Source organism: Panthera pardus, unplaced genomic scaffold (assembly GCF_024362965.1).
Source record: "Panthera pardus isolate Hobbes unplaced genomic scaffold, ASM2436296v1 HiC_scaffold_253, whole genome shotgun sequence".
Lineage (NCBI taxonomy): Eukaryota > Metazoa > Chordata > Mammalia > Carnivora > Felidae > Panthera > Panthera pardus.
In genome coordinates, this window is record NW_026526825.1 from 16,322 (window position 1) to 28,068 (window position 11,747).

The following is an 11,747-nucleotide window of genomic DNA, read 5'->3' on the forward strand; positions in this document are numbered from 1 at the left end:
TTGCTGAATAGAGTATTCTTGGCTGCTGATTTTTCCATTCAGCACTTTGAATATGTGATGTCACTCTGGCTTGCCAAGTTTCTTTTCAGAAATATGTAGCTAGCCTCATGGGTCTTCCCTTCTAAGTTAAGGACTCTTTTGCTGCTTTTATGAGTTTTTCTTTACTCTCACCCTAATTTGTAAGTTTCCTTACGATAGGTTTGTGTGTTGGCCTGATTTTGATGGGAGTTCTCTAGTCTCCTGGATGTGGATGTTTGTTTTCCTCCCCCAATTAGGGAAGTTTTCAGCTATTGTTTCCTCAAATAAATTTTTTTCCCCATTTTCTCTTCCTTCTGGGACTCCTACAATATGAATACTATTATCTTTCCTGTAGTTACTGAGTTCCCTTAGTCTCGTCTCACGTTGCAGAATTCTGTTCTCTTTGGTTCAGTGTGATTAATTTCCATCACTTAGTCTTCAAGGTCACTAGTTTGTTCAGCTGCTTCTTCCATCCCTCTGTTCATTCCAGCAAGCATGTTTCTCCTTTATTGTGTCCTCAGTGTGTAACTATGTTATATCTTACCTCTGTCAGGGGTCTCACTCTTCTACTCATTCCACAACTCCAGTGAGTATCCTTATGATCATTGCTTTAAATTCTGTATCAGGTATGTTACTTATAGGTCTTTGGCTTAGATCTCTGGCTGTGGCTTTAACTAGGTCTTTCACTGTGGATAAACATCTCTGTGTGTCCATTTTGTCTGTCTCTCTGGCTCTATTTCTCTGTGTTAGGAAAGTCAGCTGTGCCTTCTGATCTTGAAATTAATGCCGTTATGAAGAAGAGGTCCTGGAGTCCTCAGAAGTGCACATCTCCGTTTATAGAACCTGGACCTTCAGGAGGATATCGTATGGGTATTGCTCACTCCCTGCTGTTGTGTCTGGGTTACTTTTCCTTTCAGTGCGGAGGTCTGCACTGAATGCGTGCCTGTTGTGGGCTGTGCTTGCTGTCAGTGGTGTCAGTGGGACCCAGGCAGGCCAGCTGAGTCAAGAATCAAGAATCAGCATGAATACATGTGTCTCCTGTGGCCTAAGCATTGTGTGAAATGCCATGTTTACGTTGCCTCTCTACACAGGCAGGGACCTGGCTATCACTCATCCTCCTGGATCACCCAGTGCTGGGTCAGCTGACCTCCAAAGCCCAGGATCTAAACTCAAGGGAATTCAGCCCCCCTGGGTTTTAATGCCCAATGTTATGGAGATTAGTCTTCCCTGGTGTGAGGGCTCACTTTTTCTGCCCCTTCTGCAGGCAGCCAGACTCCACCTTTCTGATGCAGCTTCTATTTAGGTGTGGAGTTTGTTTTGCCAGTCTTTGGATCGTTCTCTGGTTCATGGACTTGGATGTGGATGTTATGCAGTTGAAAACATGGGACAGTGTGAGCTCAGGGTCTGCTTAGTCTGCTATTAATTTTTTAAGGGTCTTATTATTTTGGATTTTTGAGACATGGGAAGACAGACTCATCTCACCCATGCACTTCAGGATTTGAAAGGAACGTTCCCACATTTGCTTCTAGTATTTTGTGCTTTGAAACTCTCTTTAATGAGGTATAATTTACATATAACAAAGAGCCTCAAATTAAAGGGTATAATTTGATGAGAATTGATCTCATGGATACAGCACCATGAAGTCACATGCTTTCTCTCTAAACCTTAAATCATGATCCCTTTGTGTCTAGAGCTAATGTTGCTTTTGGAGTAAGGACTTTTTTTTTTTTTTTTTTTTTTTTTTTTTTACATTTTCAGATATTGCCCAGGTGTCTGAAGGCCTGCACTAGGGTACCTACCTCCTTTTCTGATAGACTGTATTCCCGAAAGTATTGCAGTCATTCTACCTTTGGACTTTATCCTGTGTTGTATCTTTCAGTCTGTTCACTTAATTTTGTTGGAGTACTTTAATGCTGAGGGATGCATAATTGGATTGATTTTCACTAAATGGTACGAGCTGCAGTTCCAATCATGACAGAAAGCACGTGCTTCCTGTGTTAGGTACTCAAGAGCAAGGCAGATACCCTGGGCACTTGAGCTGAGTATGTCATTCTGTCTTTTTGCCAGCCCTCTTCCCTTCCCTGGGAGACAAGCGTCTCATTTTGGTCACACAGAAATGTAGGTGAAGTCAGCAGAGAAGGGTCCCTTCTCTTCTCTTTCCTTTGTCTCTCAAACTCCCTGTTGCTGCCTTCTGCCTGTCCCTTTCCCTGACTCAATCCCCCAGGCCCACTGCTCCACTCCAGCCATGATCAGGGTGTCCTCCAGCTGCTGTCCTTCTGCTCTGGCCATCGCTCAGTGAGGAAACTGCAGGATGATTATGTAGTCCATGGGTCTGATCAAGAAATCTCTGCTCCTCAGAGTCCTCCTACACGTGGTGCTGTCTGTGGACACCTGGCATCCTGGGCATGGGTCTGACCCTCACTCCTCTACCAGTCACTGCTGGTCCCTCATCCTTCTCCACCATTAGATCTCAGCCATTTCCTAAGGACAGATACCTATCTGACCCGAAGACATCATGGACTCAGGGAATATTTCCAAAATAAATGAGCATAAGCACCTAGATATAGGAAGGTCCCATCACCCCAGAAAACTCCCTCCACCATTTCCTTTGAAATGTACACATGTCCTTTGAAAAGTACACAGGTACTTTGTTACCTGTGTGTACAGGAACCCCACTGTGTGCACCAATGGGTAGTGAGAGTAGATGGTCCTAGAAGCAGACGCTGACACAGAGACATAACGATGAAAGGTGGATTAGGGGACAGTAGGAAGGACAAAGTGGAGGGGACAGGATGGGCATGGGAAGCATTCAGGTAGATCTGACACATTCTTAAAATGTATATACAAACATGATAGTCTGTCACCATGCACACTCCTCTTCAAATTTCAAAAGAGTTGTCCTACAAGGCAAAGAGATTTTGGTTTATTTCCCTGTGATCTTATGTTTTCCTACATGCATTCTGTCTTCTGTAGTTTATCTGTGGCTGTAGCCTCAGATGAACACTGTAGTGTGTGGCTGCATCTGTGAGATTATGTGTAATAGAAAATGATTGTCTTCAGATCTAGGTCTCTGAATGTACACATTCTCATAATTAGCTTTTCTTTCACTGTGTGGCAGGGCCCGAATTCTAATAGAAAAACGAGGGACATTGTCTTATTTTTTAAAACCGTGATTCCCACTCCCTGGGCTGAGTTGTTAACAGTCCTAGTTTAATGAACTCCTGTGACCATCTTTTTTGGAGGATCATTGTGTGGAGATATCTTAACTGAAACTGTGAGAAGCGTGTTCCCAGAGATTTTGCAGATGCTTTATACACTGAATGTCTTCTTTTTCTCTTGTTCTTAGAAACAAATATTACCCCTGTTTTCACAGATAACACAGCTGAGGCTCTATGTAGTTCCCACTGAGAACTGTTATTAGGGCTGAGACAGCAGGAACACAGGCAAAGCCTCAGGATATTGTGAGAGAAGTTTGAGGAGATGCAAAGCTGTAGTCAGGGTGATGACAGGGGTCCAGCAGGGGTGGCATCCAGCCCTGAGTTGTAGGATGACTCAGCTGATCTAGAACCTGTCTCCACTTTTAGTCTCACTGAGGGATATGAACTTGGGCATACAGCATTTTCATAAGAACAAGTTAAATTCCCCATATCTCCAGGGCTCTTTTCCCCCCACAAATATGTAGAACCTTCAGGAAAATCCAGGGAGACAAGAATCTTTTTAGGTGATTACCTGCGTGCACTTTGGCAACACACTGACATTTTGCAGATGAACAGTGCATTGTGCACTGAGAGCGGTCCCACATAGCAGCTCCGTATGGACCTCACACTCCCTGCTCAGGCTGTGGCCAGGAATGACCTCCAGCTGCATCTCACTGACCCCCAACACCCTCCCCTCTGCACCTCCTCAAACTCTGCTTATTGTGCTCAACTTCCCTTCTATTCCTGTATGATTCAAGTCTCCCCCGGTTTTGCACTGGATCCTTCACTGGTGTTTCCATCATGGTGATCACAAGGTCTGCATCGTTTAATGAATGTCCCTCTTTCACACAGGACACCTGATGCTCTAAAAGTTAGAGAACCCAACACATTGTGTCTCCAACATACGCCCCAGTACTGCTGATGCGTCTGCTTTTGTGTAAAAAATCCTCTTTCATTTGACAAGAGAAACGTATAGCTCACTGTATTACAGGGACATGACACTGCCCATTGTATGTATGTCCTGAGAAACTTGAGATATGCTACAGTGTCCTCAGGCAGTTTGTAGTTGGATTGCCAAGACTCACAACCATCTCTACATCAGTGCCACAAAGTCAATCATGAAGAAGATGAATATACTTTACCAGCCACTCATCCAGTTCAGGTCATCTTAACAAATAGAGTAGGTGGAGGAGGGGGATGTGGCCTATAGCCCATGACTGGTGGTGAAGGGTGGTCCACAGGGTACAGCCTGCAAGGCAATCCTGGGAAAGGACCAGGACTCTTGCATACAAAATAGCCTGCGGAAAAGAAATGAGAGGTATGTTCATAGGACAGAACCGAGCACCAACACCAGCAAAAAGCGGAAACTCAAAGCAGCAGTGCTCATATCCTACTAGCTTCCCCACCACCAGGTTCCAAGAGGGCAGCATCAGTGCCAAAATCTCTACCCATACTTTGGGTTCCACTTACAGCTTTGGGGTGGGAAGAGGATGTGATTGGGGTAAACTAATGTCCCCACGTGTCTGGAAACATAGAAACAGCAAGCGTCCTTTTCCTAGAAGATTTATAGGCTGAATACTAAATTAACAAAGTAGCATATTCCAGATAGGAAGTCAACTATGTCCAGGATCACACTCCACCCTTCATCCCCTCCACCACAGAGGCTGTTTATTGTTTATGTGAAGAACTACAGAATGAGAAGGAATGACAAAGCCAGTGTCCACACATGGAATCATAGCCCTCGTGGTTCAAAGTTCTGCCTCTAAGCCCCTGCCTGTGTCCAAACTACTGTCCCGACAATGGGATCTCCTCCTCTTTGGAAGTGCTATCCATGGGCACAGTGAGGGCCTGTAGAAGACCTGGGAAAGCATGCTCTTAGAGAAACAGGTAGCCTATACATGTTAGTTGGGTTCAGCTAATTTATTTGAATTCAGAGGTACTTCTCAGCTTAAGTGCAGTACACTTTGCAGGGTAATTGTGTCCTCTGGAAAAATGAGCTGAAATTCTAAAAGACAAAATTAACACAAATGCACTTTGATGTCTGGTGTAAGTTTCCATGTTTTAGCTGTACCTGTGACACAGGACACGAGAGAACGTGCTCAGGTGAACACAAGCGAAGGACACCGTGGGGACTTGCCACACAGGTAATTTTGGATTTTTTCTCTTCACAAATTAAGTTCCAGTGCATGTTTTCTATGACAAATATGCCACCTCTTATAGTTCAGAGTGTGTGTGCCCAGGGCACACCTGAAGGGATTCTGGACAGCATGTTTACCAAAATGCTGATAGGTATGAAATTTACTTTGTCTAAGACCATTGTAAATGACACATACAAAAATATAAGTTGGAGTGAAGGCAGTTCGCATTTTCAAGTTGTAAGGATACCCACAGATTTTTCTGAGCACGTTAAAACCCTCAATAGAAGGAAACAGGAGAGGAGGAAACAGCAAGAGCAATGATTCCACATTGAGGAGATCCACAAAGAATGAGGCAAGGTAGGAGACTTCCAAGTGGAGTGTGGTGTCATCCTCCTTGATTTATTCCAGGAACACATTAGAAAAGCCCTATGGCCCCCACCTTTAGGCATGCTTAGCTGCTCAAGTTACCACAAACAGATGCCAGCTGGGAAAGAGGGAAGCCTGTAGACTCGGCGGTAAAGGTTTTGCATTTGGGAAAAAAAAAAAAAAAACAAAAACAGCAGACAGGCCATACTTCACACAAACCAGAGAAAATGGCAGGAGGGTGTCCTGTACAGAAAGATGTGGCGGTCTGTAAAGAATTAGAACTGAAAATGGCCACAGCATTTACTTTGTGCTTCACGGCAGTTTTGGCAGAGCCAGTGTCGATGTCACTCTTGGTTGTGACTCCTACTTCTGGACCTGCAAAAGGCTCTAGAAGGGATGGAGGTTTATTTTGATTTGCGTAGACTGTTTGGAGGTCAAAAACAAAACAAAAAACCCTCCCCTCATACTTCGAACAACTTAAACTCTTTGTCCCAGTGAGATCCCAAATTACATGCACAGGGTGTCTCACATGCCTCCGGTGATACCCAAAAAGAACTTGAAGAACCATCCCTTGTAACTTGATGAAGACTCCTAAAAGCCCTGACTCAGATGTATTCACTCAGCAAACAACTATGGATGGCTGGGGGCACAACTAGATGGACGTACGTTACATTGTGCCTCATGCCTCACAGATCCCAGCACGTGGACTGTGTACAGGGCATTTCTGCTGAAGCGCTATGTCTGATTTTCTGCATACGGCCCCATTCCTTTTCCACAAGAGACGCCTGTACCAACCCATTGTGGGGGAAAGGACAAAGATGAGATCCTGAGAAACTTTTGAGGAATGTGGTAATGGCAGCAGACACATTCCCCTTGCATGACAATATCTGTGGTACCACCTCTGCACCTTGGCCCAAGACCTAACAGCAACAAAATAAGGTGAGTGTGTTTTACAAGTCAACTCCTAGTGCTCAGATCATCTTACCAAGTGTTGCAGGTGGAGGGGTTCTGAGTGGCCTCAGGGCCACTAAGGTTCAGGAGGTGGACGTGCGTAATAGTCCATGGGGGCGGGGCGTCTCCAGGGTAGGGCATGCAGAATCGTCCAGTTAACGGAGGAGGTCCCCAGGATCCAGACTGCCCTGCAGAATTGACAGCTACATCCATATGCCAGACAAGAGAACCAATACCAAAAGCAGCTGTAACCCAGAGAAGAATGTGTCAGCACCTGCCACCTTCTCTACCACCAGGATCCAAGAGAGTAGCATCAGTACCTGAAAACTCTGTCCCTACCACTGGATACCACCTACAGCTTGGGGTAGTAGATGCAAGAGGTTAACCTACTGCCACCACACATCACTGCCCATGTCTGTGGAAGAAAATGGCAAGGGTCCTGTCCTAGAGGGTTAACAGAAGTAATTACAGATTAATGAAGTAGCATTCTCCAGACAGGCAGCCATCGATGTCCAGGTTCACCCTGCATCCCTCCTCTACAGCAACTCCAGATGCTCTGCTTTTGGTATATTAAGAACACACACACACAAAAAATAAGTGGGAATACACGGCTCATATTCTGCTCATGGAATCACAGCCACTCCTGGCAAAACGTTCTGCAGCCGGACCCTCTCTATGCCTCCTCTGCTCTTCTCCCTGAGAAAGGAGTCTTCCCTCTTGAAGTGTTGTCAAAGGCCTCTGAGACCTCTGGGGAGTGGAGGATGCCTGGAATCCTGCAGGGGAATGAGAGTCCTCTGTGAAGAACAAGTTACTTGTGGTGAATGTCTACAAAGCTCAGATGTGTTCATCTTAATTCATAGGGAATTCTGACTTTAAGCATACTACAGGACACAGAGTAATTATGTGCAACAGAAAAAAAGAAGGAGAAATTCACATAACAGATTTCATGCAAGTGTTTTGGTACAAAACTCCTGGTATGTGTCATGAGACTGTATGAGCTCTAACAGTGACTGGGGACACAACCAAAAACTGCTCATAGAAACACAATTGAAGGACACAGTGTTCAAACTATTTTTACCTAAGGTATAGGTGGAGGATTCCAGGCAAGTCATTTACCAACAAAGACAGGAAGGTGATGACTGATGACACTGGCTTTATCTAGGACTACTCTAAATGGCACAGGGCACAGCATATAAAGTTGGAGTCATGAGGTCGTTTCTAACCGGTTCATCTCCTAGCCAGAATCAAGAAAGAAAGACACAGCAACCACACTCTTCCCACAGAGGTGAGATCTGCAAGGGGTCACCCAGGCCAGGAGACTTCTGTTTGGAGTGTGCAGTCATCCTCCTCTCGTTATTTCTTGAAACTCACGGAAAAACCTAAAGGTACTCAGTCTCTAAGCGTTTTTGGCTTCTAAACTTACCACAGAAAGCTGACAGACTAAAAATTGAGAAGCCTGTGGGCTCCTGGGTTATGAGTATGCGTTTCAAAAACAAAGAAGAAATAGACATATCACACAACACGCAAAACAAGACAAGGCTGGGTGAGCGTGCTGTACATAAAGATGAGGGTTTCCCAAAAGAGTTACAACTGAGAATGGCCCCGGCATTTACCTTGTCCTTGTCTGCATTCTTGGTACAGCCAGAGTCGCTGTAACTCACAGAGGTTTCAGCAGTTTCTCAATCTGCTAAAGACCCTAGAAGGGACAGAGGTTTATTCTGCTTTCAGAGGACTGGGCATAATGAAAACAATCCCTCAACTCATTCCTCAAATATCTTAAACTTTTCCCTTCAGTCAGGTCCGTGACCAGAGGCAGAGGGTATCCCACATGCCTCAGGTGACCCCCAAGGATAAGGGAGAGAACCATCCCCTCACCTTGATAAAGACCTCACGGTGCTCTAGTTCATGTTGTTTCATAATTAATCACATAACTGTGGACAGGTCAGGCACAACTAGCAATTTAGAATTCATCAGTAAAACAGTTTTCTCAGTATACATCATGGGAAATCACGATTTCATTACAGATAAAGAATTAATATGAGGATGCTTGGATTCATAATCCGTCTCTTAATTTTGGCTCAGGTCACGATCTCACAGCTTGTGAATTCAAGCCCAGCGTTGGGTTCCTCACTGACAGTGTGGAACCTGCTTGGCATTCTGTCTCTGCCTCTCTCAAAATAAATAAACTTAAAAAAAAAAAAGATTAACATTGAGAATACTGGTTTGGTGTATATCCTCAATGAGTCCTCAAGAAGCGTGCATTTCTTCTGACTTCAGGCAAATTGTTCAATCTCTCAGCTTATCTACAAGCTGCCTTCCACATGAGAGCAGTTAGTATATAACTAAAGACTAATGTTACACTATAGAGAAATGGAAAACTGTGAGAAGTTAGCAGTGAAGCTGCAGAGTTACACTGATACCATCAGGGGACTAAGCTAAGCTTTATGGAACTTCAATTGAGGGATGTAGGAGTACAGTTCCCAAAAACAAACAAAAAGAAAGACCGTTAAAACTAGTGAATAAATGACCTTCTCCTCAAATAAACTAAAGTCTTCACATTGAGTCCGGGTGGGAAGAAGGATGATGCCCATGTCCTGTCATCCTTTCCAGGCTCTTCAGACAGGGGGATGCTAGAGGAGGTGAGAGGGTCACCGGTAGAGGAGGGGCATGAGCTCCACCAGTCTCAGGGACAAGTGCCTCACTGACTGCGGCAGCAGAGGAGAACACCCTTCTGTCACCCCTTCAGACCACCTGCTGTCCTTAGTGCTTGTGATTCTTTCCAGACCACACAATGATCATCCACAGGAACAAGCTGCACAGCAGAAGTTAGATTGCGGCACATCACAACGTGCCTCTTACCTCTCCTCGGAGGGTTCTGCGTCTCTGGTCTTGCAGCCATTGGTTTCTGCCTCGTGTATCCCTCAGGCAGCCTCTTTGCTTCCATCCCGTCCAGTCTTGGATACAGAAAAATAATGGACTTCTATAAGAGTTGTAACACCACGTCGTCTACTAGACAACTAACAGTGCAGGCGTCATCCCTGGAAACACCCATAAAAACGCAAGTCAAATGACCACACCTGTATTTCAAGTAAGCGACCTCCCTGCCCTGCTCCACCATCTCCCTGTCCCAGATCTGAGTCTTGATCTGGGGGAGAAAAAACACATCCACCTTCAGTCGGAAGGTGGTGCCACACTGTGCACCAAAGAAAGAGGAGGAAACAAGAAAACACTTACCTAGTTGTCCTGAGCATTCTTCTCATGAACTGCAAGCTGAAAAAGCCAACAATGACAAGCCCATGGTTAGGGATTCCAAGGGCCACTACACTCACCCGCGTGAGGTGCTAAGGGTTCAGTATGTCAGGCAGAACTCAGGTTACCTGGTATCTAAAGGGGAGCTCTGCCTGCTGCAGCTGTTCCCGTGTTTGTTCAATTTGTTGCCTGTGAGTTACAATTGCTCTTGTCAGATAAGGCCCAATATTGGGTATGATTTTAAATAAGCTGCCCACGTTCCCAACAACCTCATATCTGTCCCCTGATACAATTTATTCTTACACATGAAACACTTTGCCCATGATTATCAATGTACAGTAGGATCAAAGCTCTTGTTACATCCTTTCCTTACGCATTATTCCATGCCTGTAGGGTTCAGAGTTCATAGAATTCCTTCCCATTTTCAATCTTTCTCTAACTCATCATGTGACAAGTGTCTTTTATCATAAAGATCTATTCTTCTATAACTTATATCCTCACCATGTTTCCCAGGGTTGCAAAGACGAGGGCCATGAAATGGCACTACCACGTTGATGGGTATGATTCATTGTATGACACACTGCTTTCCTACAGATGATGACAATTGACACCACCCCCGAGGAATGTTAGCATGGACAAAGTTTCCACACAGTCTGGCCACTACTTGAGATCTGCAAATGTTTATAAACTTGATTGTTTTATTCTTTCTAAACTTACCTTTTTTATCTGTTAATACTCTATGTATATGTTGACTTTAAACATTGCAAAAAGATTAAAAACCAAAAAATGAACAGCGGTTTCATGAGCTTCTGGTAATTACTAGCTGAACTCACTTGTACTTGTTTATTTCTTCTGTAGCTATTTTCTTTTTTTTCCTAATGTTTATTTTTGAGACAGAGAGAGAGTGAGCACATGCATGAGCGGGGGAGGGACAGAGAGAGATGTAACAGAATCTGAAACAGGCTCCAGGCTCTGACCTGTCAGCACAGAGCCTGACATGGGGCTCGAACTCCCGGACTGTGAAATTATGACCTGAGCTGAAGTTGGACGCTTAAACGACTGAGCCACCCGGGCGCCCCTTCTGTAGCTATTTTCAAATTTTACCTGCAGCTGCCAGCTGATTCTTCTTTGCCGCCAGTTCACAGTGTCATTTTCAGCTTCCTAAGATGGGAAAAATGCATACACAGTCAGGACCAAGGTCCAGAAGTTCTCCCTTTTTACCTCCCAGCACTCTTGAAGGCCTATGCAAATATCCCTTCCCCCACTTCTCCCATAAATGCACAGACTGACAACCCAATCAGAGAAATGAAGTGAACACCCCATTTAAGTTCAAGAAAATTCAACTTCTGTCTGCTGCCACGTCTCTACTATTGGAACTGTCTTTCTAGTTCTCTTGTTTCGTCTCCTTTATCATAAAGTCATCAAATAACATTGTATTTTGTGCCTTCCCAGAGTTGGTCTTTTGTTTGAGATGGCGAAGACTCATTTCATCAGTGAGTGAAAAACCATATCTGACCAACTGTACCCATTAGGATGAAGCAGGGGATCATCACTAGTCTTATACCTCCGTGGGGAGCCCTAATTCTCAGTCCAAAAGTTGTACCATGACACAGGCAATCACCTGAAAGACGACCTTCCAGATTATGGTTTCACTAACATTGCAGCTCACTCCCAGACATTGCTAGAGTTCAGGACTGCAACCCCTGCCTCCACCTTCAAAAGGCCAATCTTAGAACAACATCATCTCCTGACGTACAACCTGATATGAACTGGCACACAGTCTGGGTTTACTTCCAGGAAAGAGATTTCAGGTGGAAAACTCTCAACT

The 11,747-nt window shown here is 44.6% G+C and overlaps 1 long non-coding RNA gene across 1 annotated transcript; it reads left to right on the forward strand.

Annotated features, from left to right (window-relative positions):
* The first annotated feature begins 7,827 nt into the window (after positions 1 to 7,827).
* LOC128773629 (uncharacterized) lies at positions 7,828 to 10,444 on the forward strand. Its single transcript, XR_008417976.1, has 2 exons — positions 7,828 to 8,055; positions 9,596 to 10,444. It is a non-coding gene; the product is annotated as an uncharacterized LOC128773629 (long non-coding RNA).
* Positions 10,445 to 11,747: the final 1,303 nt, after the last annotated feature.